The sequence below is a fragment of the Cnephaeus nilssonii genome (genome assembly GCF_951640355.1).
Source record: "Cnephaeus nilssonii genome assembly, chromosome: 16".
NCBI lineage: Eukaryota > Metazoa > Chordata > Mammalia > Chiroptera > Vespertilionidae > Cnephaeus > Cnephaeus nilssonii.
This window is the reverse complement of record NC_137087.1, coordinates 30,639,185-30,645,184: the sequence shown is the minus strand read 5'-3', so window position 1 is coordinate 30,645,184 and position 6,000 is coordinate 30,639,185.

The following is a 6,000-nucleotide window of genomic DNA, read 5'->3' as shown; positions in this document are numbered from 1 at the left end:
CACCAGGAGACTGTCCATGGTGTCGCATGTTACCAGTGCCTAGGTCAGGCCTCTCTTCATGTTTACTAAAATCCCTCCCACCTACTTCACAGTTGTCTGAAACATCATATGGAGCATTTTACTTCTTCATCCATCCTAAGTTTCTCCTCAATTAACATGAAAGTATCTTTGGAAGGGAAGTAGGTTGTTATTACTCTAGCATGGAGTTACTTTACTATGTCCTGAAGACAAGCTTAAATGGGAAAATAGAAGGAAAGTCATGACTTCCTTAGGTACCAAGGGAATTAAAAGGGCAGCACTGAGTCTGATAGAAAACAGAGAGGAGATAGGAAACACTGGCTGAACACAAATGCTCCTGCATCATTATTTTACCCGGTTCTACTAACGTCTTCCTTTACTCCTTTGAACTCCCTTCAACACTAACCCTCTGCCCTTCTTTCCTCCCCGTTTCTGAACTCAAGCCTCCCCTCAAGAAAAACAAATAAAAAATTCTGTTTAAGATCAAAGAAGCTCATCTAATGACCTCAGTTTTTCTGTTGAGCTTGATCACTGGGAGGTTAAAACAAAATGATTCACAGGCACTACAGATCAAAGCAAACACACTGTGTATTGGTCCCTCTGCTCAGAAGTACACTTCTGAGCACTAGACTGCACTACACCAGTGAACGTTTGGGCCTCAAAGAAGACACTTCATGTACAACACAAGTTATATTACCAGCATGCGTTGGAAGCAATTATATCTGGTCCAGTAGATCCCTGGGCTTTGCTAAGAGGCCAAAAATTATCTTTTTACATTATACTATCAAACTTATTAAATTGGTACTAATAGAATTCTCTAGTGTCAGAAAATTTGGAGCAATCTTCCTAGACCCACATCTAAGAAGTTGATAGTCAAAGCCCCCTTTTCAGGAAAATAATTCATGAACACATTCTTTTACTAATAAACAAAGAAAAATCAACCAACCAACCAAACAAAAACCCATTTCTCTGGTGACAGAAAATGCAGTTGGCAATGGGGATAAAATGATGAATGAAACACAATCTTGCCCTAGCTGGCTTGACTCAGTGGATAGAGTGTCGTCCTGCAGACTGAAGGGTCCCAGGTTTGATTTGGGCCAAGGGCACATGCCTGGGTTGTGGGCTCGATCCCCATTGGGGGGCGTGCAGGAGGCAGCTGATCGATGATTCTCTCTCATCATTGATGTTTCTTATCTCTCTTTCCTTCTCCCCTCCTTTCTGAAATCAATAAAGAAATATATTTAAAAAAGAAAGAAAGAAACATAATCCCAGCATTTGGGGATCTCAAAATAGTCTAATTTAAAAGGAATGAAAAAATAATAATAAAAGGAATGGATAGCCCAATCCAGTGTGGCTCAGTGATTGAGTGTCGAACTATGAACCAGGAAGTCACAATTTGATTCTCTGTCAGGAGACATGCCCAGGTTGTGGGCTCAATTCCCAGTGTGGGGCATGCAGGAGGTAGCTGATCAATGATTATCTCTCATCATTGATGTTTCTATCTCTCTCTCCCTCCCTTTCTGAAATTAATAAAAATATATTTTTAAAAAAATAATAAAATGAAGGAATGGATAAGATTTCTCTGTTTTCAAACAGGGCAGTATTGACTTACTGGAAAGGAAATAAATTACCTAGCCAGGCAATCTGTTCTTCCAAAAAATGTGAAATATCCCAACAGAAGAAATTATTAACAATGTGATTCTTCTTAGGCCTCTATGTAAAATCTCTGGTAGCAGATGATTTTGTGACTCCTAAGATGGGCTCTCTGTTTTCCATTATTCCAACTACAGGTACAGGTTAAATTGTATCTTAAAAGCAGGCCCTGGTATCCAAGGCTGAGGAGGACTCTTAGACACATTTTAAACTTAAACACCAAGAGTTGATCAACTTGATGAGGGATACAGCCATGGCACAGCTATGGCTCCCATGAAATGTCTAATCAGAATGTGTACTTGCTCCCATTCCAATTCCTCAAGCAGGAATTAATCAATATCTTCAAATAAATTTTTAAAATGTAGATGCCAGAAAATTTTGTCTTACACTGCCCAAATAACCCAAGCTGAAAAATTAAATTCCCTCATTCTACACCTTAAGGAGAATTGCTTAACTATATTTTTTAGTTGTGTGATAAATAAATTGTTGAGTAACCTTTATTACTTGAGCCAAACTAGGCATGTACGGGAATCAAGACTGCTAATTTAGATGTAGGCAGATCAAGAAAGACCTTGGAAGTTGAATGACAGGTTTGTCATTGATCATCTAGGCAGAGGGAAGTCAAAGAAGCCTTCTGAGCAAACAAGATACTTGGTAAAACTGGAATTTTGGAACATGTAAACTGTGGACTATAGAATGAATTAGAGGCTGGACAAGGCGTCTAGATTGGGGTTATTTTTAACATAAGTAGTAGGTGGCATTTAAAAGGGAAAAGAAAACAAAGGTAAAATGTAAGATTCCTTTCAAAGAGAAAAATACAAGGTATTTGTATTTATTATACACTTTTGAAACTTAAATCTAAGTGCATAATGTTTAATTCCAGCTGGGTTATGTTTAGAACATGATTTATCTGTAAACTCTGGTTGATAATGCACCTATCTCATAGAATTATTATAATCATTGAATGATATATTGCATTGGTAAATATAGTATTAGAATAATGCTGCTACATAACAAGTAGTCTATCAAAACAGTTTTTCCCCAATATTACTATATTATTAAAAACAAAAAATTAAACAATATCTTCCTTTTGAACAGTGTTCTTTTCTTTGTATTCACCATGTTCTTTTAAAGCTCTAAATGAAAAATTTAATACATGTATTTTAGCATAAAATATCACTGGATGAAATAGCAATTGGTGCACTGTGGGGATAAAAAAAAAACCCTTACTTTTCACCATACGTTCCTTAGTGTTTTAATTTTTAATGTATTGCCTATTTAAGAAAACATACATTAAAAATGAAACAGAAGCAAACATGTGTGGTCATATAGGAAAGCAATTAACAAATGATAAATATACATTTATTCAAAAGTGAGGATAATCCTAACAATGAGTTAATATTCATTAAGGGCCTACTATATGCTTACCACTGCTTTAATTTATTTCACATATATGATTAAATAATGAGGTTAGCACCATAACTCTCCTGAAGTACAAGGGAAGTATTATTAACACCCCCAAGTTATTGGTAAAGTACAGAGAGGATTACTTGCTTGTCTCCAAGATTATCATGCTTATTAGTAGCAGAACCAGGAAATGAACCCATACAATGCAGCTACATATATGTACATACTTACTTAAAAGTAGAACAATTAAGAAAATAAAATCAGAAGTAAGTCTCTGTGTCATCAGTTAGCTCTGCCAGCCATAATATCTGGGACAGATATTTCTGCAAGGGATTAATCTATGTCTTTAAACATGGTTCTATGTTTAACGAGGCTACTGCTATAGTCTAATAACCAGCCACATCTGAACAACCTATTGATATCCTAGGATAGACCACAGGAATGGAGCCATTCCTTCCTCCCCACTCCGCCCCTCAAAACAAAAGAAGAAGAAAAATGAAACAATAAAAATTTTGTAGTGTAATCAGTTTGGAACTAGTAAATCCTCTTCAATCTCCAAATTAAATGTCACCATCCAGAAGCCAATAAACAATCAGTGAATTTTTTAATTCTTCCAAAATTCTGGGATTTCTTAAATATCTGTGTTCTTTGCACCTGCCATATGAATTATTAAACGTATGAGAGTGGTGAAGCTAATTTAAAATGACTGATCAGTGAAATTGTAGCCACTGGGTAGAAGAGCTGCCAATGGCAACCAATGGCAACATCACTCAGAGTGTGCAGCATCTTGCTGTGAAATTACCATTATGTGGCCTGCACTTGAATGCCTAGCTCAGGTGAGACTTTATTACAGGAACCTGGTGAAACTTCTGAATGACACTGGCCCGTGGCTTCCTGGTTTCAAAAGATTAGAGTTTGGAAGGAGAGTGGCTTGAACTGGCCTTTGTCAAGATGTTTCATCAAAACCCACTTTATAGAAAACAATCACTTCAATTGTTTTAGTTGCCCTTTGACAACTCCGTAATCTCCCAATTTTACATTTATCTGGTATCGTAAGCAAAGTCTAAGGCAAAGTAAATGTCATATTTGTGTGAAACTGCCTAACCTCAAAATGACAAATAACTCAGTGATCTTTGGCAGGAGTTGCTGAAGCATTAAATTCATTGAGTTTATCTTCAGCTGGATGTAGTCTAGGGCACTCTGTAGCAATCATATGTCCCTAGAAAGCCTTTATGATTCATTTTCAAATCAATGGAGTTAAAGACACATCTTGGTGAAAAGGGTCAGGTGATCTGTGAGTTCATGTGAACCATGAGTTTTCATTTATAAGTGGAACTGAAAGTTACTTATTTGTGAACTGCTAAATATGTTATGAATAGTTACAAAAAGTTGCATGTTACTAGAGTTTACTGAAGAAACGGTTTCATTAATCTACTGCTACATCATGGCAACATTAAAACAACATAGCACAGTTCCTATACTCTAACTTGTTCTCCATTACTTCATACCATTTTAGCAAAAGTGGTATTCTGAATATCCAAAGATACAGGTTCAAATTTATCAAATTATCATGAATTTGAAAATAATAGGGCATTACAGCTTAACTTAAAATTCTGACTTTTGAATTGCTCTCTCTTGCAAGCAATATAATTAGCCAAAACTTGCAGGGTGTACATGTGTTTTACCCACACTTAAAGATTTATAAGTATAAAACAAAAGTGTATTGGCTTTACAGAAGAAATAATCTGTGGTCATAACCATTTGGGATATCACTCTCTAGAAAGCAAAAAAAAAAAGTACCATATGCAACTGGATGTATTTCTAGGAAATTAATCACAGGGTAATGCAAAGGCCAGTTATAAAAATAATTAATACATAGAAAAAGCTACATCTTACTTTGTTGGAAGCTACCCATTGTCTTCACTATCAGAAAAGGGTAAACAAGGAGCCCGGAACGCTGGTGAACCTTGAGCTCTGGCAAGAGCCAAAGCTATGCACCGATTGTTTAGTTGAGACAATGGTGGCTCAAGCAATTTCCTGACCAAATAGTCTCAAAGTAAATCTTTACTAATATTTACTGACACTTAAGATAGTCTGTCTGTTACCAGAATTGCCTGCCTAAGGGCCATATGTGTATCCAAAACTGAATAAAAGGTTGGCAAGGCCTGGGCACCAGGGAAGTCCTTCCCCTTGTGTTGGACTCTCCGCCTGGCCCCCAATTTCCAATCACATTACTTAATCTGGAAAAAAGGCAACAATGCAGTATATTTTATTAGAATGAAATTCTGATGTAATAAATTCAACATTAAGTATTAATTAATGTATTAATAATAAAACTCTGAAGTAAATATAAAAAGAGAAAATCTTAACCTGTTAAAAGCTGTATCAGGAAATTTACCTCAAATAAACATTGAATAGTAAAATATTGAAGGCATTTCCTTTAGAATCAGTAGGAAGACATTATCAATGACTATGCAATTTTGGACTGAAGCTCTTAGCTGATGAATCAAGACAAGACAAATAATTTTTTTTTAATTTTATGATTTGGGGAGAAAAGACAGAATGTGAAGATGATATGATTATCTATACAGAAAAGCAAAGAGATTGAGCAAATGATTGGATATAAATAGAGGGCTCTGCAAGGTTGCTGTAACCAAAATTAATAACATCTCTAAAAACAGACTAAAACATACCATCTATATATATATATATATATAACCCTAATATGCAAATAGACCGAATGGCAAAACAACCAAACAACCGGTTGCTATGATGTGTGCTGACCACCAGGGGGCATGCACAGAACATGGCAGGTGTTGGCAACAGGCGACAGAGTGCAGAACATGGCTGGCATTGGCTGTGGCGGGATGCTAGAGCAGGTGAGTGGGGGGCACCAGACCAAGGCAGGGCACTGGTTGCTGT